The sequence below is a fragment of the Cyclopterus lumpus genome, chromosome 19, assembly GCF_009769545.1.
Source record: "Cyclopterus lumpus isolate fCycLum1 chromosome 19, fCycLum1.pri, whole genome shotgun sequence".
NCBI classification, from domain to species: domain Eukaryota; kingdom Metazoa; phylum Chordata; class Actinopteri; order Perciformes; family Cyclopteridae; genus Cyclopterus; species Cyclopterus lumpus.
The window spans coordinates 18,724,740-18,749,157 of record NC_046984.1 but is presented as its reverse complement, the minus strand read 5'-3'; the positions used below and the strand labels follow the sequence as shown (position 1 = coordinate 18,749,157).

The following is a 24,418-nucleotide window of genomic DNA, read 5'->3' as shown; positions in this document are numbered from 1 at the left end:
GTTAAAGCTGCATTCTCTCTCCTGACCACCAGGGGGCGACTCCTCTGGTTGTATAGAAGTCTATGCTTCGTGTGTTAAAGCTGCATTCTCTCTCCTGACCACCAGGGGGCGACTCCTCTGGTTGTATAGAAGTCTATGCTTCGTGTGTTAAAGCTGCATTCTCTCTCCTGACCACCAGGGGGCGACTCCTCTGGTTGTATAGAAGTCTATGCTTCGTGTGTTAAAGCTGCATTCTCTCTACTGACCACCAGGGGGTGACTCCTCTGGTTGTATAGAAGTCTATGCTTCGTGTGTTAAAGCTGCATTCTCTCTCCTGACCACCAGGGGGCGACTCCTCTGGTTGTATAGAAGTCTATGCGTCATAGCTGGATTCTCTCTACTGACCACCAGGGGGTGACTCCTCTGGTTGTATAGAAGTCTATGCTTCGTGTGTTAAAGCTGCATTCTCTCTACTGACCACCAGGGGGCGACTCCTCTGGTTGTATAGAAGTCTATATAAATGACTCTACTTCTCTTGATGTATTCCCTCAGTAAACATTGTAAACATTAGTTTTTGGTCTCAATCTCTAGTTTCAAGTCTTCTTCAATACAGAATGATGTTCATTTAGTAAATTATGGTCATTTAGAGTCAAACAGACCATAAAGCTTTAGGGCGGGGCTACAAGTTGATTGGCAGGTCAACACCAGAGACGTACAGGGCGTCTCTAGGTCCCTCCCCCTCAATCAGTATATGGTCACTTCCTGTTCACTGGTTGATAAAAAAAACAAGATGGCGACGACCGTAACACTTCAAAGCGACTTCTTATTAACAGTTCGTGTTTCTTTGTACAATAAAAAAAGTTCAGAAGCATTTCCTCTTCACTTTGGTTTGTTATTAGTATTATGAATATTAACATGCTCATAAACGTCTCGAATTTAAAGAGAATATCAGTTTACAATGAGGCTCCCTTGTGTGTGTGTGGTGTGTGTGTGTGTGTGTGTGTGTGCCAGTTAAACGTAATTGGTTCCCAGGGTACAAATTGATCCAATCATCATACACACACACACACACACACACACACCATAAGCTTTACATTATTAAAATGGAGCTAATTGCTTTTATAATTGTTGTAAACAGTAAAATCCCAGCAGGCATCTGGGGATTTAACACAATTGTCTATAAAATATTCTCGTTTTTTGTAGTTATAAACTAAACGATGTGTCGAAATCAATGCTGGTGTTATTAATTACATTTCTTTAATTTCATGGTTAAAAGACTCAAAAATCTTCTGTTTTAATTTAGTTTGAAGTTCAGTTCAGAGTGTTTTTTCTTTTCTTTGGTTTATAGTAATAATAACAATAATAATGTACTAATGTATAGTACATAATAATACATACAAATAATAATGATAACAATAAGAACAATGTAAAACAATAATAATAAAATCAATAATAATAACAGTAATGATAGTAAATAATAATAAGGATAATAATAACAACAATGTAAAGCAATAATAATAATAATAAAATCAATAATAATAATAATAATGATAGTAAATAATAACAATGTAAATAATAATAATAACATCAATAATAATAATAATAATAATAATTAAGCATTTAGTTTCGGTTAACGGTGGCTAACTTCAGTGTGCTAAGTCCGCCATGTTTTCATGCTACAGTTGCCGTGGTTACAGTCAGTAAGCAGTAGTGTGTTATTGGTCATTTGAGGAAGTGGGCGTGGTTTCATTGACAGCTGCGTTGGGGACTCCTTGGCTCTGATTGGTTGTTTTTCTTGGGCTGCGATGGGCCAATAATGTTGATCTATATCTAAACATCACACAAACACACCAGAGCACCACGTGTGGATCCATCCACCGCTGAAAATAGTCCCCAACAAAGTCACTACTTCCTCTAAAAAACAGGTTAAACTTTAAAATAATAAATGCTAACTACACTTTACATCAGAATTCCACCGCTCCCCCCCGACAATCATGTTGCTTCTGTCGCTTTGGTTGGATGCGCCTCAACACTACATTACCCATGAGTCTCAGCTGCTGTTGCTATGGCAAAGATGCCAGTCAGAGGAGTGAATCAGAGCTGCAGCTTCATTGAATATGTGAAAAAAAACACCTGTCAATGTTTGATCAGATATCTCCAGTCTACAGAGCTCAGTGGTACTGAAATGCATCATGGGAGTCGTAGTTCTCAGGAGACCTTCGTGTCCATCAGAGACATATCGTTCCTTCTGGAAGAGGAGCTGAACTCAGGAAACCTCTTTGTGTGTGTGTGTGTGGTGTGTGTGGTGTGTGTGGTGTGTGTGTGTGTGTGTGTGTGTGTGTGTGGTGTGTGTGGTGTGTGTGTGTGTGTGTGTGTGTGTGTGTGTGTGTGTGTGTGTGTGTGTGCGTGCGTGCGTGCGTCCTCACCTGTCGAGGCTGAGTGAGGACCGGGGGACTCCCGTGTAAAACAGGGGCTTCAGGTCTTTGATCAGAGCATCTCCTGCTGCTCTCTGGTTCCACCTCGGAGCCGAGAGAGAGATCTCACTGTCTGACCTGACACACACACACACGTACACACACACACACACACACACAGACGGATGAGAAGCTGAGGACAATAAAGGACACTTTCAGCTGGTTTCCAGGTGAACTCACACCTGAACGAGAGGATGGCGAAGAAGAGGATGCTGGGAAAGTTCTCAGCCCTTCACAGGCGCTCTTCTTCTTCCTTTCTTCAGGAGCTCCTCCGTCCCCGCAGCCTCTTCACGGCATCGCCTCGATAGTCTTCACCTCCTCTCTTCTCCTCCTCCTGCTGGCAGAACCGAGCTGCAGTCTGACTTCACGCTGGCTGGACTGCAGCAAAGAGGAAGAGCGCGGCTCCCAGCACTCCCAGCGTCGGCTAGAACTGGATCCCAGTGAGCCCGACCCGGTGGACACGCAGACCACCAGCTGTACTCCAACCAGCTCGGGCCGCACACCTGTCGCATCCAAACTGCGGCGCAAAAGTTGCTTCAAAGCTGCAGAAAAAAAGCCCGCTGGATGATTTTGATGAATTCTGTCAATATTTCCAGAGATTTGAACCCATTCAGTAAAAACTCTGTTAATAGCAGAAGTGAGGAGGAAGCACGGCAGGCTGTTCAGCAGCAGATCCGCCCAGCGCCCGGTCTCCCCCGCTGGCTGAAAGCTCTCTGTCTGACGCCTCCTGGCTTCCTCCGGAGCTCCGGTTCATCTCCGGGGGAGCAGAGACTCTCGCGGCCCCCCAGATGTGACGCTCGATCCTGGGTACACGAGAGTGAGAGGGAGCGTCTCTGTCTGGAGCTCCAGTCGAGTGAACACCTGTTCACCGGCAGCCAAACGCATCGCGACGCATCGGGGCACACACACACACACACACGCACACACACACACACACACACACACACACACACACACACACACACACACACACACACACACACACACACACACACACACACACACACACACACACACACACACACACACACACACACACACACACACACACACACACACACACACACACACACACACTCATGCACACACACACGCTCACACAACAGGAGAGTGAATGACTGGTTGAGAGAGAGAGAGAGAGAGAGGGATGTTTGAGAAGAGGAGGCGGAAAGCTTCATTTGTGTGTACACACACACACACACACACACACACACACACAGCGTAGAGGTGGAGGAGGGGCAGCGGCTTCAGGCTGCATGGGAACAAACAGCGGAGCGGCGGGAGGTGACGGAGTGAAGAACAGGAGATTCAATTCAACGGGCACTGCAGCAGAGATAAATATATAAATATAAATATATAAGATATCAGATTGTGGGCGTGGCAGTAATCTGTGCAGAACTACTGCACAGCATCCGTTCATTATGATGCATTATGGTTGTTTTGAATTAATGGTTCGTCAATTCATGTGTAATCTTTAGTGTTCAGATTTGATTTCCCTCAAATAAACTTCTATCTCATGAACGCATCTTTAAACATACAAAAGCTCAAAGTTATTGACTCAATTATCAAAATATAGGAGCTGCTGATTCAGTTGCTGTTGACTGACTGCAGCAATACTTTTAGCTCTAGATAACAATACATTATCTATCAAGGTCAAATATATCAATATGCGAGTATTTATGTTAATGTACGGTATATATGTTAATGTAAGATATATATGTTAATGTAAGATATATATGTTAATGTATGGTATATATGTTAATGTATGGTATATATGTTAATGTGAGATATATATGTTAATGTATGGTATATATGTTAATGTGAGATATATATGTTAATGTATGGTATATAAGTTAATGTGAGATATATATGTTAATGTATGGTATATATGTTAATGTGAGATATATATGTTAATGTATGGTATATATGTTAATGTGAGATATATATGTTAATGTATGGTATATATGTTAATGTATAGTATATATGTTAATGTAAGATATATATGTTAATGTATGGTATATATGTTAATGTATGGTATATATGTTAATGTATGGTATATATGTTAATGTATAGTATATATGTTAATGTATGGTATATATGTTAATGTATGGTATATATGTTAATGTATAGTATATATGTTAATGTAAGATATATATGTTAATGTATGATATATATGTTAATGTATGGTATATATGTTAATGTATGGTATATATGTTGATGTATGGTATATATGTTAATGTATAGTATATATGTTAATGTATGGTATATATGTTAATGTATAGTATATATGTTAATGTAAGATATATATGTTAATGTATGGTATATATGTTAATGTAAGATATATATGTTAATGTATGATTTATATGTTAATGTATGGTATATATGTTAATGTATGGTATATATGTTAATGTAAGATGTATATGTTAATGTATGGTATATATGTTAATGTATAGTATATATGTTAATGTAAGATATATATGTTAATGTATGGTATATATGTTAATGTAAGATATATATGTTAATGTATGATATATATGTTAATGTTTAGTATATATGTTAATGTAATATATATATGTTAATGTATGGTATATATGTTAATGTAAGATATATATGTTAATGTATGATATATAGGTTAATGTATGGTATATATGTTAATGTAAGATATATATGTTAATGTATGATATATATGTTAATGTTTAGTATATATGTTAATGTAATATATATGTTAATGTATGGTATATATGTTAATGTAAGATATATATGTTAATGTATGATATATAGGTTAATGTATGGTATATATGTTAATGTAAGATTTATATGTTAATGTATGGTATATATGTTAATGTGAGATATATATGTTAATGTATGGTATATATGTTAATGTATAGTATATATGTTAATGTAAGATATATATGTTAATGTATGGTATATATGTTAATGTAAGATATATATGTTAATGTATGATATATATGTTAATGTTTAGTATATATGTTAATGTAATATATATATGTTAATGTATGGTATATATGTTAATGTAAGATATATATGTTAATGTATGATATATAGGTTAATGTATGGTATATATGTTAATGTAAGATTTATATGTTAATGTATGGTATATATGTTAATGTGAGATATATATGTTAATGTATGGTATATATGTTAATGTATAGTATATATGTTAATGTAAGATATATATGTTAATGTATGATATATATGTTAATGTATGGTATATATGTTAATGTATGGTATATATGTTGATGTATGGTATATATGTTAATGTATAGTATATATGTTAATGTATGGTATATATGTTAATGTATGGTATATATGTTAATGTATGGTATATATGTTAATGTATAGTATATATGTTAATGTATGGTATATATGTTAATGTATAGTATATATGTTAATGTAAGATATATATGTTAATGTATGATATATATGTTAATGTATGGTATATATGTTGATGTATGGTATATATGTTAATGTATAGTATATATGTTAATGTATGGTATATATGTTAATGTATAGTATATATGTTAATGTATAGTATATATGTTAATGTAAGATATATATGTTAATGTATGATATATATGTTAATGTATGGTATATATGTTGATGTATGGTATATATGTTAATGTATGGTATATATGTTAATGTAAGATATATATGTTAATGTATGATATATAGGTTAATGTATGGTATATATGTTAATGTAAGATTTATATGTTAATGTATAGTATATATGTTAATGTAAGATATATATGTTAATGTATGGTATATATGTTAATGTAAGATTTATATGTTAATGTATGGTATATATGTTAATGTATAGTATATATGTTAATGTATGGTATATGTTAATGTAAGATATATATGTTAATGTATGATATAGATGTTAATGTATGATATATATGTTAATGTAAGATATATATGTTAATGTATGGTATATATGTTAATGTATAGTATATATGTTAATGTAAGATATATATGTTAATGTATGATATATATGTTAATGTAGGGAATATATGTTAATGTGAGATATATATGTTAATGTATGGTATATATGTTAATGTAAAATATATATGTTAATGTATGGTATATATGTTAATGTAAGATATATATGTTAATGTATGGTATATATGTTAATGTAAGATATATATGTTAATGGATGGTATATATGTTAATGTAAGATATATATGTTAATGTATGGTATATATGTTAATGTAAGATATATATGTTAATGTATGGTATATATGTTAATGTAAGATATATATGTTAATGTAAGATATATATGTTAATGTATGGTATATAGGTTAATGTATGGTATATATGTTAATGTAAGATTTATATGTTAATGTATGGTATATATGTTAATGTATAGTATATATGTTAATGTATGATATAGATGTTAATGTATGATATATATGTTAATGTAAGATGTATATGTTAATGTATGGTATATATGTTAATGTATAGTATATATGTTAATGTAAGATATATATGTTAATGTATGATATATATGTTAATGTATGGTATATATGTTAATATGAGATATATATGTTAATGTATGGTATATATGTTAATGTAAGATATATATGTTAATGTATGGTATATATGTTAATGTATAGTATATATGTTAATGTATGGTATATATGTTAATGTAAGATGTATATGTTAATGTATGGTATATATGTTAATGTATAGTATATATGTTAATGTATGGTATATATGTTAATGTAAGATATATATATGTTAATGTATGGTATATATGTTAATGTATGGTATATATGTTAATGTAAGATTTATATGTTAATGTGTGGTATATATGTTAATGTAAGATATATATGTTAATGTATGGTATATATGTTAATGTAAGATATATATGTTAATGTAAGATATATATGTTAATGTATGGTATATATGTTAATGTATAGTATATATGTTAATGTAAGATATATATGTTAATGTATGATATATATGTTAATGTATGGTATATATGTTAATGTGAGATATATATGTTAATGTATGGTATATATGTTAATGTAAGATATATATGTTAATGTATGGTTTATATGTTAATGTATGGTATATATGTTAATGTAAGATATATATGTTAATGTGTGGTATATATGTTAATGTAAGATATATATATATATGTGAATGTATGGTATATATGTTAATGTAAGATATATATGTTAATGTATGGTATATATGTTAATGTAAGATATATATGTTAATGTAAGATATATATGTTAATGTATGGTATATATATTAATGTAAGATATATATGTTCATGTAAGATGTATATGTTAATGTAAGATGTATATGTTAATGTAAGCTATATATGTTAATGTGTGTTATATGTTAATGTATGATATATATGTTAATGTATGGTATATGTTAATGAATGATATATATGTTAATATATGATATATGTTAATGTATGGTATATATGTTAATGTATGGTATATATGTTAATGTATGGTATATAGGTTAATATATGGTATATATGCTAATGTGTGACATATATGTTAATGTATGGTGGATATGTTAATGCACAACATATATGTTAATGTATGATATGTGTTAATGTAAGATATATATGTTAATGTCTGGCATATATGTTAATGTATGATATATATGTTAATGTAGGTGTATATATTAATGTAGGGTATATATGTTAATGTATGTATATATATAAATATGTTAATGTGTGGTGTATATGTTAATGTAGATATATATGTATAGTATGGTATATATGTTAATGTATGGTATATATATGTTAATGTATGGTATATGTGTTAATGTATGGTATATATGTTAATGTATGGTATATGTGTTAATGTATGATATATATGTTAATATATGTTATATGTTAATGTATGATATATAGGTTAATGTATGGTATATATGTTAATGTATGTTATGTTAATGTATGATATATATGTTAATATATGGTGTATATGTTACTGTATGGTATATATGTAATGTATGATATATATGTTAATGTGAGCTGTATATGTTAATGTAGGGTATATGTTAATGTAGATATATAGGTTAATGTATGGTATATATGTTAATGTAGATACATATATGTTAATGTATGGTATATGTGTTAATGTATGGTATATATGTTAATGTATGATATATAGGTTAATGTATGGTATATATGTTAATGTATGGTATATATGTTAATATATGTTATATGTTAATGTATGGTATATAGGTTAATGTATGGTATATATTTTAATGTATGTTATGTTAATGTATGATATATATGTTAATGTATGGTGTATATGTTACTGTATGGTATATATGTAATGTATGATATATATGTTAATGTGAGCTGTATATGTTAATGTAGGGTATATGTTAATGTAGGTATATATGTTAATGCATGGTATATATTTTAACGTACAATATATATATGTTAATGTCGGGTACATATGTTAATGTATGGTATACATGTTAATGTATGACATATATGTTAATGTATACGATATATGTTAATGCATGGTATATATTTTAACGTACAATATATATATGTTAATGTCGGGTACATATGTTAATGTATGGTATATATGTTAATGTAAGAATTTATGGTATATAACAGAATTTGCCGTCTAGGTTTATTTACATTATATGTCAATCTACGGTCTAGTTGTTATAGATATATCTTAGTCCCAAAAAATTCATGATCTATTGGTATATTTGTGGTATAAAGGTATATTTAGGATATTAAAGTACATTTAGGGTATTAAGGTATATTTAGGATGTTAAGGTATATTTAGGGTATTCAGGTATATTTAGGATTTTAAGGTATATTTAGGGTATAAAGGTATATTTAGGGTATAAAGGTATATTTGGGGTATTAAGGTATATTTAGGATATTAAGGTATATTTAGTATATAGGTATATATAGGCAATATAGAATATATATCGGTTAAATTAGTATAAAAGTTAACTAATAAGGTATATTGGTTAGTTTAGGTTATAGCTTCATTTACAGTCTATACGATATTTTGGTTTGTTTATCCAATCACTCAATGGATCGGTCGCACTTAGACTTAGATTGAGATGCTCAGGTTAGATTTATTACCATGTGCACAGGTAGAGCAACGAACAGGTACATGGTATGTATAAAAATAAAAGATATACATAAATATATATCCATCCATCCATTTTCAATACCGCTTATCCTCATTAGGGTCGCGGGGCGCTGGAGCCTATCCCAGCTGACATAGGGCGAAGGCAGGGGACACCCTGGACAGGCCGCCAGTCCATCGAGGGCACATGTAGGGACATACAACCATTCACTCTCACATTCACACCTATGGGACATTTAGAGATCAATTAACCTGCAGCATGTCTTTGGACTGTGGGAGGAAGCCGGAGAGCCCGGAGAGAACCCACGCTGCCACGGGGAGAACATGCAAACTCCACACAGAAGGACCGCTCCGACCGGGAATCGAACCCGCGGCCCTCTTGCTGTGAGGCGACAGTGCTAGCCACTACACCACCGTGCAGCCCTATATATATATATATATATATATATATATATATATATATATATATATATATATATATATATATATATATATATATATATATATATATATATATATATATATATATATATAAATAAAATATAATTGAAGATGTGTGTGTGTGTCAATAATAACTGTTATTAAAGCTGCTGCATTCAGTGAATCTTTTGATCAGGCGAACAGGAGGACATCGTGACATTGTGGGCGTATTGATCCTCAGTGATGATGATGAAGATGAGGAAGACTCTCACGAGAGGGGAAACCCGCAGAGGAAACCAAACCGCTGTTTGGACAACACGAACAAAGAACGTGACAGAAGACGAGCGGAAGCTGCCAATTGGCCGAGCTCTGTTTCCATGGCTCCCATTGAAGAGCAACAGGTGAAGAGGGACAAGAACATGCAGACGTTTAAGTCTCTGCAGCGACAGGAAGCTGCCGAGTTCTGATCAATGTTTATCCACTCCATTCATTCGTCGAGGAGGGCGGCCATGTTGGATTCAATCAACAGTTTGGGTTGAAATATTGTTCCAAAAGTAAGTTATTGTGTGTTATGTGGAGGAAGAAGAGATGTAGAGAAAAGGATATACAAATATATATACATACATGTTTATAAACACACACTCGTAAAAGGTACTCTTGGATATACAGTATATATACAGTGTGTGTGTATATATATATATATATATACATACATATATAAATATAAATATATATATATATATATATATATATTTATATATATATATATATATATATATATATATATATATATATATATATATATATATAAATAAATATAAACCACACCCTTAAGGCACTCCATGTCCTGGGTGTCACTCAGCTTCACACACCTTCAGCTTCACCACCACTGACTGCTGCCTCTGGTGGTGGAAGCAGGTACGACGACAACATGAGTTAATGGACTTTAATGGACGTGAATGGATCTGAATGAACGTGATTGGATGTGAAGGAATGTGATTGGATGTGAAGGAATGTGAATGGACGTGAGTGGATGTGAATGAACGTGATTGGATGTGAAGGAATGTGAATGGACGTGAATGGATGTGAATGGACAAAAATGGACATCAATGGACTTCAATGGATGTCAATGGACGTTATCTGTCATCACGTCTTCCCGACGACAAGAACAAACAGAGCAAAGGTTTCTAAACATGGACGGATCGATCTGATCGAACGTCCTGCTCCGCTGAACGTTTACACCTGTTTAGCAACAAAGAACTTAAGAAGCAAGAAGAAGCAAAGCCATCATTCTTCAGCTGGAACCAAACCAACCAATCAGAGCCACAGTAAACCAATCAGAGCCAAACCAACCAATCAGAGCCAAACCAACCAATCAGAGCCACAGTAAACCAATCAGAGCCAAACCAACCAATCATAGCCAAACCAACCAATCAGAGCCACAGTAAACCAATCAGAGCCAAACCAACCAATCATAGCCACAGTAAACCAATCAGAGCCAAACCAACCAATCAGAGCCACAGTAAACCAATCAGAGCCAAACCAACCAATCAGAGCCAAACCAACCAATCAGAGCCACAGTAAACCAATCAGAGCCAAACCAACCAATCAGAGCCAAACCAACCAATCAGAGCCACAGTAAACCAATCAGAGCCAAACCAACCAATCAGAGCCACAGTAAACCAATCAGAGCCAAACCAACCAATCAGAGCCAAAGTAAACCAATCAGAGCCAAACCAACCAATCAGAGCCAAACCAACCAATCAGAGCCAAACCAACCAATCAGAGCCACAGTAAACCAATCAGAGCCAAACCAACCAATCAGAGCCAAACCAACCAATCATAGCCACAGTAAACCAATCAGAGCCAAACCAACCAATCAGAGCCACAGTAAACCAATCAGAGCCAAACCAACCAATCAGAGCCAAACCAACCAATCAGAGCCACAGTAAACCAATCAGAGCCAAACCAACCAATCAGAGCCAAACCAACCAATCAGAGCCACAGTAAACCAATCAGAGCCAAACCAACCAATCAGAGCCACAGTAAACCAATCAGAGCCAAACCAACCAATCAGAGCCAAAGTAAACCAATCAGAGCCAAACCAACCAATCAGAGCCAAACCAACCAATCAGAGCCAAACCAACCAATCAGAGCCACAGTAAACCAATCAGAGCCAAACCAACCAATCAGAGCCAAAGTAAACCAATCAGAGCCAAACCAACCAATCAGAGCCACAGTAAACCAATCAGAGCCAAACCAACCAATCAGAGCCAAAGTAAACCAATCAGAGCCAAACCAACCAATCAGAGCCAAAGTAAACCAATCAGAGCCAAAGTAAACCAATCAGAGCCAAACCAACCAATCAGAGCCACAGTAAACCAATCAGAGCCAAACCAACCAATCAGAGCCACAGTAAACCAATCAGAGCCAAACCAACCAATCAGAGCCAAACCAACCAATCAGAGCCAAAGTAAACCAATCAGAGCCAAACCAACCAATCAGAGCCACAGTAAACAGGACGAGTCAAAGACTTAATTTTACACTGAAAGTGAACATGTCCCAGAATGCATTGCAGGGCAGGAGTGAAGGATCTCAAAGAGACTCAGAAACAGGTGAAAACGTTGACCGAACACCTGAACGCATCGTTTGGGTTTCAGGACAAACAGCTTTCTGTGAAGGGAGGGGGGCATGTACAGGGGGGGGATGTACAGAGGGGGGGGGGGCCTGTGAAGGGAGGGGGGGATGTACAGAGGGGGGGGGGGCTGTGAAGGGAGGGGGGGATGTACAGAGGGGGGGGGGGCTGTGAAGGGAGGGGGGGATGTACAGAGGGGGGGGGGGGGCTGTGAAGGGAGGGGGGGATGTACAGAGGGGGGGGGGGCTGTGAAGGGAGGGGGGGCTTGTACAGGGGGGGATGTACAGAGGGGGGGGGGCCTGTGAAGGGAGGGGGGGCATGTACAGAGGGGGGATGTACAGAGGGGGTTAGGGGTTAGGGTTAGCCTGTGAAGGGAGGGGGGCATGTACAGGGGGGGATGTACAGAGGGGGGGGCCTGTGAAGGGAGGGGGGGCATGTACAGGGGGGGATGTACAGAGGGGGGGGGCCTGTGAAGGGAGGGGGGGCATGTACAGGGGGGGATGTACAGAGGGGGGGGGGCCTGTGAAGGGAGGGGGGGCATGTACAGGGGGGGATGTACAGAGGGGGGGGGGCCTGTGAAGGGAGGGGGGGCTGCAGAGCGACTGGGAGGAACTGATGATCTCAGTCAGAGAGCAAAGATCCGTCTCATGAGCCGAGTGCTCCATTTATTATCAACCACACAAGATCGAGCGATATGTATTACTAGCTTATTATTATTATTATTATTATTAAGTAGTACTACACAAAAAATAATCATGCACTGGGCCAAGCAACCGATGGAGAGCACCTGGCCTCGCTTTGGTGAGGTCATCGTCGACCACGTGTTCATGACGTCAGAGCCAGTCCGGATTAAGTTGGACAAAAATCGTGGCAATGCAATGCATGCGAACGTAATGACAGGAAGTAGGTGATAAGGACAGGAAGTGAGTGGTAATGACAGGAAGTAGGTGGTAACTACAGGAAGCAGGCTATAACAACAGGAAATTGGTGGTAACGACAGGAAGTAGGCTATAACGACAGGAAATTGGTGGTAACGACAGGAAGTAGGATATAACGACAGGAAGTAGGTAGTAACGACAGGAAGCAGGTGATAACGAAAATAAGTAAGTGGTAATGACAGGAGTAGGTTGTAACAACATGAAGTAGTTGATAACGAAAGGAAGTAGGCGGTAAGAACAGGAAGCAGGTGATAACGAAAGGAAGTAGGTAGTAACGACAGGAAGTAGGCGGTAACGACAGGAAGTTAGTGGTAACGACAGGAATTAAGTGGTAAGGACAGGACGTAGGTGGTAACGAAAGGAAGTAGGCGGTAACAACAGGAAGCAGGTGATAACGAAAGGAAGTAGGTGGTAACGACAGGAAGTAGGCTATAACAACAGGAAGCAGGCTATAACGACAGGAAGTAGGTAGTAACGACAGGAAGTAGGCTATAACAACAGGAAGCAGGCTATAACGAAAGGAAGTAGGTAGTAACGACAGGAAGTAGGCTATAACAACATGAAGTAGTTGATAACGAAAGGAAGTAGGCGGTAACAACAGGAAGCAGGTGATAACGAAAGGAAGTAGGTAGTAACGACAGGAAGTAGGCTATAACAATACGAAGCAGGTGATAATGTAAGGAAGTAGGTAGTAACGACAGGAAGTAGCCGGTAACGACAGGAAGTAAGTGGTAACGACAGGAATTAAGTGGTAAGGACAGGAAGTAGGTGGTAACGAAAGGAAGTAAGTGGTAACGACAGGACGTAGGTGATAATGACAGGAAGTAGGTAATACAGTACAGGAAGTAGGAGGGAACGACAGGAAGTAGGTGGTAACGAAAGGAAGTAAGTGGTAACGACAGGAAGTAGCAAATAGGTGGTTACGACAGGACGTAGGTGATAATGACAGGAAGTAAGTGGTAACGACAGGACGTAGGTGATAATGACAGGAAGTAGGTAATACAGTACAGGAAGTAGGCGGGAACGACAGGAAGTAGGTGGTAACAAAAGGAAGTAAGTGGTAACGACAGGAAGTAAGTGGTAACGACAGGAAGTAGCAAATAGGTGGTTACGACAGGACGTAAGTGATAATGACACGAAGTAGGTAATACAGGAAGTATGTGGTAACGACACAAAGTATGTGGTAACGACAGGACGTAGGTGGTAACGACATTAAGTAAGTGGTAATGACAAGAAGTAGGTGGTAACGACAGGAAATAGGTGGTAACGACAGGAAGTAGCAAGTAGGTGGTAATGACAGGACGTAGGTGATAATGATAGGAAGTAGGTAATACAGGAATTATGTGGTAATGACAGGACATAGGTGGTAATGACAGGAAGTATGTGGTAATGACAGGAAGTAGGTGGTAACAACAGGAAGTAGCTGGTAACGACGTGACGTTTTCATGTAAAACATCTTTGCGTACCAAGAAAAACAATTAATTTTGGTTATTAAACAGATGTGCTCCAATTATGGAATAATGTGTAAAACATGAATAAACTATATAAACAGACAATATGTCGATATACTGAAATCACAGTTCAAATATTATATATATATATTATATAAATATATCTGGGTCAAATCATCTTTATGCTGATGACACCGTAAAATACGTCTTTGTACCGTTAAATATTTTAAAATTCCCCATTCCAGAAGTCAAAACGGGGTTTATTTGAGACTTCTTCATTCCTTCTCTCCATGAAACGGAGTTGAATAAAAACACTGAGTTCTGGAAGAAGAATCGCTGTAAAGGATCTGAGGATCTGTGGACATAGAAACGTCCTTGGTGGACTGCCTTTCTTTCCTCTTTCAATCGCCATGGCAACGCGTAGCCAGAGGCCATTATTCTTAATGGCTGCCTTGGGTGTGTGGGTGTGTGGGTGTCATACAATAGTTGCTGTAAAGTGGTACCTTCGTGTGCACACTCCAACAATTCCCCTTCAATAAACCCCGTAAAGTCGAGTCTGATATGCCGATGAGGCCGTGTGTGTGTGTGTGTGTGTGTGTGTGTGTGTGTGTGTGTGTGTGTGGGCGTGTGGGCGTGTGGGCGTGTGTTCACTGGGCTGCAGATTCGTGGGATTACAGAGCGTTGCTAAAGACGTGGATGTTGCTGAATGTTCTGAAGCCGCTGCCTGTAAATAATCACGTTGTTGTTGTTGTTGTTGTTGTTGCTGCGTCTCCTCCAGTCACAACACGCTCCATCTATTATTCCACATCCTCACTAAAGACTAAAACATGAGATCACGTCTCATATCTCAGATTTAATATGATTGTGCAAATAAAGAATTTCAACTCTTTTAATATCAAACCTTATTTTAAGTATTCACAGCGCTTCACTTTTTCCACATAAACAAATAAATTATGGGATATATTGTCTGTAGAATTCAATCCATTCAGGAATCGTCTGTTACACAACAAAATGTGTCAAATGCTACACAGATTCTTTATTGGAAGTTCGTACTCGTGTTTCATCATCATTCATCTTTTGTTTGATTTTCTATTATTGACGTCACCCAAGTCCTAGACAAAGACAAAAAACTATAAACAAATATTTGTGTTAAGTGGAAAATAAGAAAAGGTATCAAATCAAATCAGTAATAACCTGGTTGGATAAAAGATCTTTTCATTTTCTATTTTCTCCTCTTTGAAAAACACGTGGCCATGAAGTCTGAAGCATTGAATAACTAAGAGTTATTTTGATGATAATAAATATACATTTTCATTATATACAATATGGTTAAAGTCCTTCAAGGATCTGTTTGACAGCCCAGATCGCTCTGACCCCCCCATGCAGACATCTTAACGATGATTGGTCGAGACGCATCAAAGATGTTTTAATAATAATAATAATAATCCATTTAATTTATATAGTGCTTTTCAAGATACTCAAAGACACTTTACATGTTACACCGTAGACACAGCTACGGGGAGCAATGCAGGGTTAGTGTCTTGCTCAAGGACACATCGACTAGGGCGGGGATTGAACTGCCAACCCCTTGATTGATTGACGGGCATGTTAACCACTGACCCAGTCGCCCCGTTTTATTAAGAAGATCACAACATCAGCTTTTCTCCTCGTCTCACTCCAATCTCAGAAACGCTGGCCGGCCAGGAGTAGTAGTCAGTAATAGAGTCAGTAGTAGAGTCAGTAATAGAGTCAGTAGTAGAGTCAGTAATAGAGTCAGTAGTAGAGTCAGTAATAGAGTCAGTAGTAGAGTCAGTAATAGAGTCAGTAGTAGAGTCAGTAATAGAGTCAGTAGTAGAGTCAGTAATAGAGTCAGTAGTAGAGTCAGTAATAGAGTCAGTAGTAGGGTCAGTAATATAATCAGTAGTAGTAGTCAGTAATAGAATCAGTAGTAGAGTCAGTAATAGAATCAGTAATAGAATCAGTAGTAGAGTCAGTAATAGAGTCAGTAGTAGAGTCAGTAATAGAGTCAGTAGTAGAGTCAGTAGTAGAGTCAGTAATAGAGTCAGTAGTAGAGTCAGTAGTAGAGTCAGTAATAGAATCAGTAGTAGAGTCAGTAATAGAGTCAGTAATAGAATCAGTAGTAGAGTCAGTAATAGAGTCAGTAGTAGAGTCAGTAATAGAGTCAGTAGTAGAGTCAGTAATAGAATCAGTAGTAGAGTCAGTAATAGAATCAGTAGTAGAGTCTGTAATAGAGTCAGTAGTAGAGTCAGTAGTAGAGTCAGTAATAGAGTCAGTAGTAGAGTCAGTAATAGAGTCAGTAGTAGAGTCAGTAATAGAATCAGTAGTAGAGTCAGTAATAGAGTCAGTAGTAGAGTCAGTAATAGAGTCAGTAATAGAGTCAGTAATAGAATCAGTAGTAGAGTCAGTAATAGAGTCAGTAGTAGAGTCAGTAATAGAGTCAGTAGTAGAGTCAGTAATAGAATCAGTAGTAGAGTCAGTAATAGAATCAGTAGTAGAGTCGGTAATAGAGTCAGTAGTAGAGTCAGTAGTAGAGTCAGTAATAGAGTCAGTAGTAGAGTCAGTAATAGAATCAGTAGTAGAGTCAGTAGTAGAGTCAGTAATAGAATCAGTAGTAGAGTCAGTAATAGAGTCAGTAATAGAGTCGGTAATAGAGTCAGTAGTAGAGTCAGTAATAGAGTCAGTAGTAGAGTCAGTAATAGAGTCAGTAATAGAATCAGTAGTAGAGTCGGTAATAGAGTCAGTAGTAGAGTCAGTAGTAGAGTCAGTAATAGAGTCAGTAGTAGAGTCAGTAGTAGAGTCAGTAATAGAATCAGTAGTAGAGTCAGTAATAGAGTCAGTAGTAGAGTCAGTAATAGAGTCAGTAGTAGAGTCAGTAGTAGAGTCAGTAATAGAGTCAGTAATAGAATCAGTAGTAGAGTCAGTAATAGAGTCGGTAATAGAGTCGGTAGTAGAGTCAGTAATAGAGTCAGTAGTAGAGTCAGTAATAGAGTCAGTAATAGAATCAGTAGTAGAGTCGGTAATAGAGTCAGTAGTAGAGTCAGTAGTAGAGTCAGTAATAGAGTCAGTAATAGAATCAGTAATAGAATCAGTAGTAGAGTCAGTAGTAGAGTCAGTAGTAGAGTCAGTAATATAATCAGTAGTAGAGTCGGTAATAGAGTCAGTAGTAGAGTCAGTAATAGAATCAGTAGTAGAGTCAGTAATAGAGTCAGTAATAGAGTCAGTAGTAGAGTCAGTAGTAGAGTCAGTAATAGAGTCAGTAGTAGAGTCAGTAGTAGAGTCAGTAATAGAGTCAGTAGTAGAGTCAGTAATAGAGTCAGTAGTAGAGTCAGTAATAGAATCAGTAATAGAGTCGGTAATAGAGTCAGTAGTAGAGTCAGTAATAGAGTCAGTAGTAGAGTCAGTAATGGAGTCAGTAATAGAATCAGTAGTAGAGTCGGTAATAGAGTCAGTAGTAGTAGAGTCAGTAATAGAATCAGTAGTAGAGTCGGTAATAGAGTCAGTAGTAGTAGAGTCAGTAATAGAGTCAGTAGTAGAGTCAGTAATAGAGTCAGTAGTAGTAGAGTCAGTAATAGAATCAGTAGTAGAGTCGGTAATAGAGTCAGTAGTAGTAGAGTCAGTAATAGAGTCAGTAGTAGAGTCAGTAATAGTCAGTAGTAGTAGAGTCAGTAATAGAGTCAGTAGTAGAGTCAGTAATAGAGTCAGTAGTAGTAGAGTCAGTAATATAATCAGTAGTAGAGTCAATAGAGTCAGTAGTAGAGTCAGTAATAGAATCAGTAGTAGAGTCAGTAATAGAATCAGTAGTAGAGTCAATAGAGTCAGTAGTAGAGTCAGTCATGTAATCAATAGTAGAGTCAGTAATAGAATCAGTAGTAGAGTCAATAGAGTCAGTAGTAGAGTCAGTCATGTAATCAATAGTAGAGTCAGTAGAGTCAGTAGTAGAGTCAGTAGTAGTAGAGTCAGTAATATAATCAGTAGTAGAGTCAGTAATAGAATCAGTAGTAGAGTCAGTAATATAATCAGTAGTAGAGTCAGTAATAGAGTCAGTAATACTAGAGTCAGTAATAGAGTCAGTAATACTAGAGTCAGTAGTCAGTAGTAGTAGTCAGTAGAGTCAGTAGTAGTAGAGTCAGTAATAGAGTCAGTAATAGTCAGTAGTAGAGTCAGTAGAGTCAGTAGTAGGGTCAGTAATATAATCAGTAGTAGTAGTCAGTAATAGAATCAGTAGTAGAGTCAGTAATAGAATCAGTAGTAGAGTCAGTAATAGAATCAGTAGTAGTAGAGTCAGTAATAGAATCAGTAGTAGTAGAGTCAGTAATATAATCAGTAGTAGAGTCAGTAGAGTCAGTAGTAGAGTCAGTAATAGAATCAGTAATAGAATCAGTAGTAGTAGAGTCAGTAGTAGAGTCAGTAATAGAATCAGTAGTAGAGTCGGTAATAGAGTCAGTAGTAGAGTCAGTAATAGAGTCAGTAGTAGAGTCAGTAATGGAGTCAGTAATAGAATCAGTAGTAGAGTCGGTAATAGAGTCAGTAGTAGTAGAGTCAGTAATAGAATCAGTAGTAGAGTCGGTAATAGAGTCAGTAGTAGTAGAGTCAGTAATAGAGTCAGTAGTAGAGTCAGTAATAGAGTCAGTAGTAGAGTCAGTAATGGAGTCGGTAATAGAGTCAGTAGTAGTAGAGTCAGTAATAGAGTCAGTAGTAGAGTCAGTAATAGAGTCAGTAATACTAGAGTCAGTAATAGAGTCAGTAATACTAGAGTCAGTAGTCAGTAGTAGTAGTCAGTAGAGTCAGTAGTAGTAGAGTCAGTAATAGAGTCAGTAATAGTCAGTAGTAGAGTCAGTAGAGTCAGTAGTAGGGTCAGTAATATAATCAGTAGTAGTAGTCAGTAATAGAATCAGTAGTAGAGTCAGTAATAGAATCAGTAGTAGAGTCAGTAATAGAATCAGTAGTAGTAGAGTCAGTAATAGAATCAGTAGTAGTAGAGTCAGTAATATAATCAGTAGTAGAGTCAGTAGAGTCAGTAGTAGAGTCAGTAATAGAATCAGTAGTAGTAGAGTCAGTAGTAGAGTCAGTAATAGAATCAGTAGTAGAGTCGGTAATAGAGTCAGTAGTAGAGTCAGTAATAGAGTCAGTAGTAGAGTCAGTAATGGAGTCAGTAATAGAATCAGTAGTAGAGTCGGTAATAGAGTCAGTAGTAGTAGAGTCAGTAATAGAATCAGTAGTAGAGTCGGTAATAGAGTCAGTAGTAGTAGAGTCAGTAATAGAGTCAGTAGTAGAGTCAGTAATAGAGTCAGTAGTAGAGTCAGTAATGGAGTCAGTAATAGAATCAGTAGTAGAGTCGGTAATAGAGTCAGTAGTAGTAGAGTCAGTAATAGAATCAGTAGTAGAGTCGGTAATAGAGTCAGTAGTAGTAGAGTCAGTAATAGAGTCAGTAGTAGAGTCAGTAATAGAGTCAGTAGTAGTAGAGTCAGTAATAGAATCAGTAGTAGAGTCGGTAATAGAGTCAGTAGTAGTAGAGTCAGTAATAGAGTCAGTAGTAGAGTCAGTAATAGTCAGTAGTAGTAGAGTCAGTAATAGAGTCAGTAGTAGAGTCAGTAATAGAGTCAGTAGTAGTAGAGTCAGTAATATAATCAGTAGTAGAGTCAATAGAGTCAGTAGTAGAGTCAGTAATAGAATCAGTAGTAGAGTCAGTAATAGAATCAGTAGTAGAGTCAATAGAGTCAGTAGTAGAGTCAGTCATGTAATCAATAGTAGAGTCAGTAATAGAATCAGTAGTAGAGTCAATAGAGTCAGTAGTAGAGTCAGTCATGTAATCAATAGTAGAGTCAGTAGAGTCAGTAGTAGAGTCAGTAGTAGTAGAGTCAGTAATATAATCAGTAGTAGAGTCAGTAATAGAATCAGTAGTAGATTCAGTAATAGAATCAGTAGTAGAGTCAGTAATAGAGTCAGTAATACTAGAGTCAGTAATAGAGTCAGTAATACTAGAGTCAGTAGTCAGTAGTAGTAGTCAGTAGAGTCAGTAGTAGTAGAGTCAGTAATAGAGTCAGTAATAGTCAGTAGTAGAGTCAGTAGAGTCAGTAGTAGGGTCAGTAATATAATCAGTAGTAGTAGTCAGTAATAGAATCAGTAGTAGAGTCAGTAATAGAATCAGTAGTAGAGTCAGTAATAGAATCAGTAGTAGTAGAGTCAGTAATAGAATCAGTAGTAGTAGAGTCAGTAATATAATCAGTAGTAGAGTCAGTAGAGTCAGTAGTAGAGTCAGTAATAGAATCAGTAGTAGTAGAGTCAGTAGTAGAGTCAGTAATAGAATCAGTAGTAGAGTCAGTAGTAGAGTCAGTAATATAATCAGTAGTAGAGTCAGTAATAGAATCAGTAGTAGAGTCAGTAATAGAATCAGTAGTAGTAGAGTCAGTAATAGAATCAGTAGTAGAGTCAGTAATAGAGTCAGTAGTACTAGAGTCAGTAGTCAGTAGTAGTAGTCAGTAGTAGTAGAGTCAGTAATAGAGTAAGTAATAGTCAGTAGTAGAGTCAGTAATATAATCAGTAGTAGTAGAGTCAGTAGTAGAGTCAGTAATATAATCAGTAGTAGAGTCAGTAATATAATCAGTAGTAGTAGAGTCAGTAGTAGAGTCAGTAATATAATCAGTAGTAGAGTCAGTAGTAGAGTCAGTAGTAGAGTCAGTAATAGAATCAGTAGTAGAGTCAGTAATAGAATCAGTAGTAGAGTCAGTAATAGAGTCAGTAATACTAGAGTCAGTAATAGAGTCAGTAATACTAGAGTCAGTAGTCAGTAGTAGTAGTCAGTAGAGTCAGTAGTAGTAGAGTCAGTAATAGAGTCAGTAAAAGTCAGTAGTAGAGTCAGTAGAGTCAGTAGTAGGGTCAGTAATATAATCAGTAGTAGTAGTCAGTAATAGAATCAGTAGTAGAGTCAGTAATAGAATCAGTAGTAGAGTCAGTAATAGAATCAGTAGTAGTAGAGTCAGTAATAGAATCAGTAGTAGTAGAGTCAGTAATATAATCAGTAGTAGAGTCAGTAGAGTCAGTAGTAGAGTCAGTAATAGAATCAGTAGTAGTAGAGTCAGTAGTAGAGTCAGTAATAGAATCAGTAGTAGAGTCAGTAGTAGAGTCAGTAATATAATCAGTAGTAGAGTCAGTAATAGAATCAGTAGTAGTAGAGTCAGTAATAGAATCAGTAGTAGAGTCAGTAATAGAGTCAGTAGTACTAGAGTCAGTAGTCAGTAGTAGTAGTCAGTAGTAGTAGAGTCAGTAATAGAGTAAGTAATAGTCAGTAGTAGAGTCAGTAATATAATCAGTAGTAGTAGAGTCAGTAGTAGAGTCAGTAATATAATCAGTAGTAGAGTCAGTAATATAATCAGTAGTAGTAGAGTCAGTAGTAGAGTCAGTAATATAATCAGTAGTAGAGTCAGTAGTAGAGTCAGTAATAGAATCAGTAGTAGAGTCAGTAATAGAATCAGTAGTAGTAGAGTCAGTAATAGAATCAGTAGTAGAGTCAGTAATAGAGTCAGTAGTACTAGAGTCAGTAGTCAGTAGTAGTAGTCAGTAATAGTAGAGTCAGTAGTAGTAGAGTCAGTAATAGAGTCAGTAGTAGAGTCAGTAGTCAGTAGTAGTAGTCAGTAATATAGTCAGTACTACTAGAGTCAGTAGTCAGTAGTAGTAGTCAGTAATAGTAGAGTCAGTAGTAGTAGAGTCAGTAATAGAGTCAGTAGTAGAGTCAGTAATAGTAGAGTCAGTAATAGAGTCAGTAGTAGTAGAGTCAGTAGAGTCAGTAGTAGTAGAGTCAGTCCTGACCACCAGGGGGTGACTCCTCTGGTTGTATAGAAGTCTATGCTTCATGTGTTAAAGCTGCATTCTCTCTCCTGACCACCAGGGGGCGACTCCTCTGGTTGTATAGAAGTCTATGCTTCATCTGGTAAAGCTGCATTCTCTCTCCTGACCACCAGGGGGCGACTCCTCTGGTTGTATAGAAGTCTATGCTTCATGTGGTAAAGCTGCATTCTCTCTCCTGACCACCAGGGGGCGACTCCTCTGGTTGTATAGAAGTCTATGCTTCGTGTGTTAAAGCTGCATTCTCTCTCCTGACCACCAGGGGGCGACTCCTCTGGTTGTATAGAAGTCTATGCTTCATCTGCTGGTGCAGCGCTCTCTTTCTCACCTGGAGCTCAGAGCAGCTGAAAGATAAAAACACTCCCCCAGTAATCGACTGAGTGAAGATGGAAAACAATAAGCACATTGACATAATCTGGTTCTCTCTGAAAACCTTTTCCCTTCAGACAAAACGCGCCCCGCTTCATTAAATCAAGACTTATTGCTCCGCAGCAAAGAGCAGAACACAGACGACGAAGAGGAGGAGGATAACAGCAGAGATGAAGAGGATCAAATGAAGACTTACTTCTTCCTGGTGTCGTATCTGCTGGAGGGTCCCAGACTCTGAGAGGAGACACAGGAGGAGAGCGTCACACACTCATCACACACTTAAAGACACAACCGGTGTGTAGAGGACCAGGGGGCCGTCCACTCTGGACTTCACCGGATCCTTTATGGATTCACTAAACCTGAACTCTGGACTTCACCGGATCCTTTATGGATTCACTAAACCTGAACTCTGGACTTCACCGGATCCTTTATGGATTCACTAAACCTGAACTCTGGACTTCACCGGATCCTTTATGGATTCACTAAACCTGAACGGAGACCATCTGAATCCATTCGGCTCATCTTGGATCGGAGGAAGACTCAAGGATCCGTTTCTGTTTCTGAAGAGATGTTTTATTGTTATTGTCCACCGAGGTCGCACAACTACAAACACACAACAAAACAGAAATATAAATGTGCAGGCCGTTCTGAAGTCTGGTGAATCAGCAGCTGGTTCTTCTGGATCTTTTGTCGGCCTTCTCTTCTCTTTCTTCCACGACGTCGGCCTTCTCTTTCTTTCTTCCACGACGTCGGCCTTCTCTTCTCTTTCTTCCACGTCGTCGGCCTTCTCTTTCTTTCTTCCACGACGTCGGCCTTCTGTTCTCTTTCTTCCACGACGTCGGCCTTCTCTTCTCTTTCTTCCACGACGTCGGCCTTCTCTTTCTTTCTTCCACGTCGTCGGCCTTCTCTTCTCTTTCTTCCACGTCGTCGGCCTTCTCTTTCTTTCTTCCACGTCGTCGGCCTTCTCTTCTCTTTCTTTCACGTCGTCGGCCTTCTTTTTCTTTCTTCCACGTCGTCGGCCTTCTCTTCTCTTTCTTCCACGTCGTCGGGATTCTCTTTCTTTCTTCCACGTCGTCGGCCTTCTCTTCTCTTTCTTCCACGTCGTCGGCCTTCTCTTCTCTTTCTTCCACGTCGTCGGCCTTCTCTTCTCTTTCTTCCACGTCGTCGGCCTTCTCTT

The 24,418-nt window shown here is 37.1% G+C and overlaps 1 protein-coding gene across 1 annotated transcript in view; it reads right to left on the bottom strand.

Annotated features, from left to right (window-relative positions):
- Positions 1-24,418, bottom strand: part of ankfn1 (ankyrin repeat and fibronectin type III domain containing 1) — an 87,164-nt gene that overhangs the window by 44,284 nt on the left and 18,462 nt on the right. The window contains exons 3-4 of the mRNA XM_034559369.1: positions 23,438-23,475; positions 2,406-2,531 (exon numbers count right to left, since the gene is read on the bottom strand). The gene's annotated coding sequence lies outside the window, so the exon portion shown is untranslated. The remainder of the gene's footprint in view (positions 1-2,405; positions 2,532-23,437; positions 23,476-24,418) is intronic.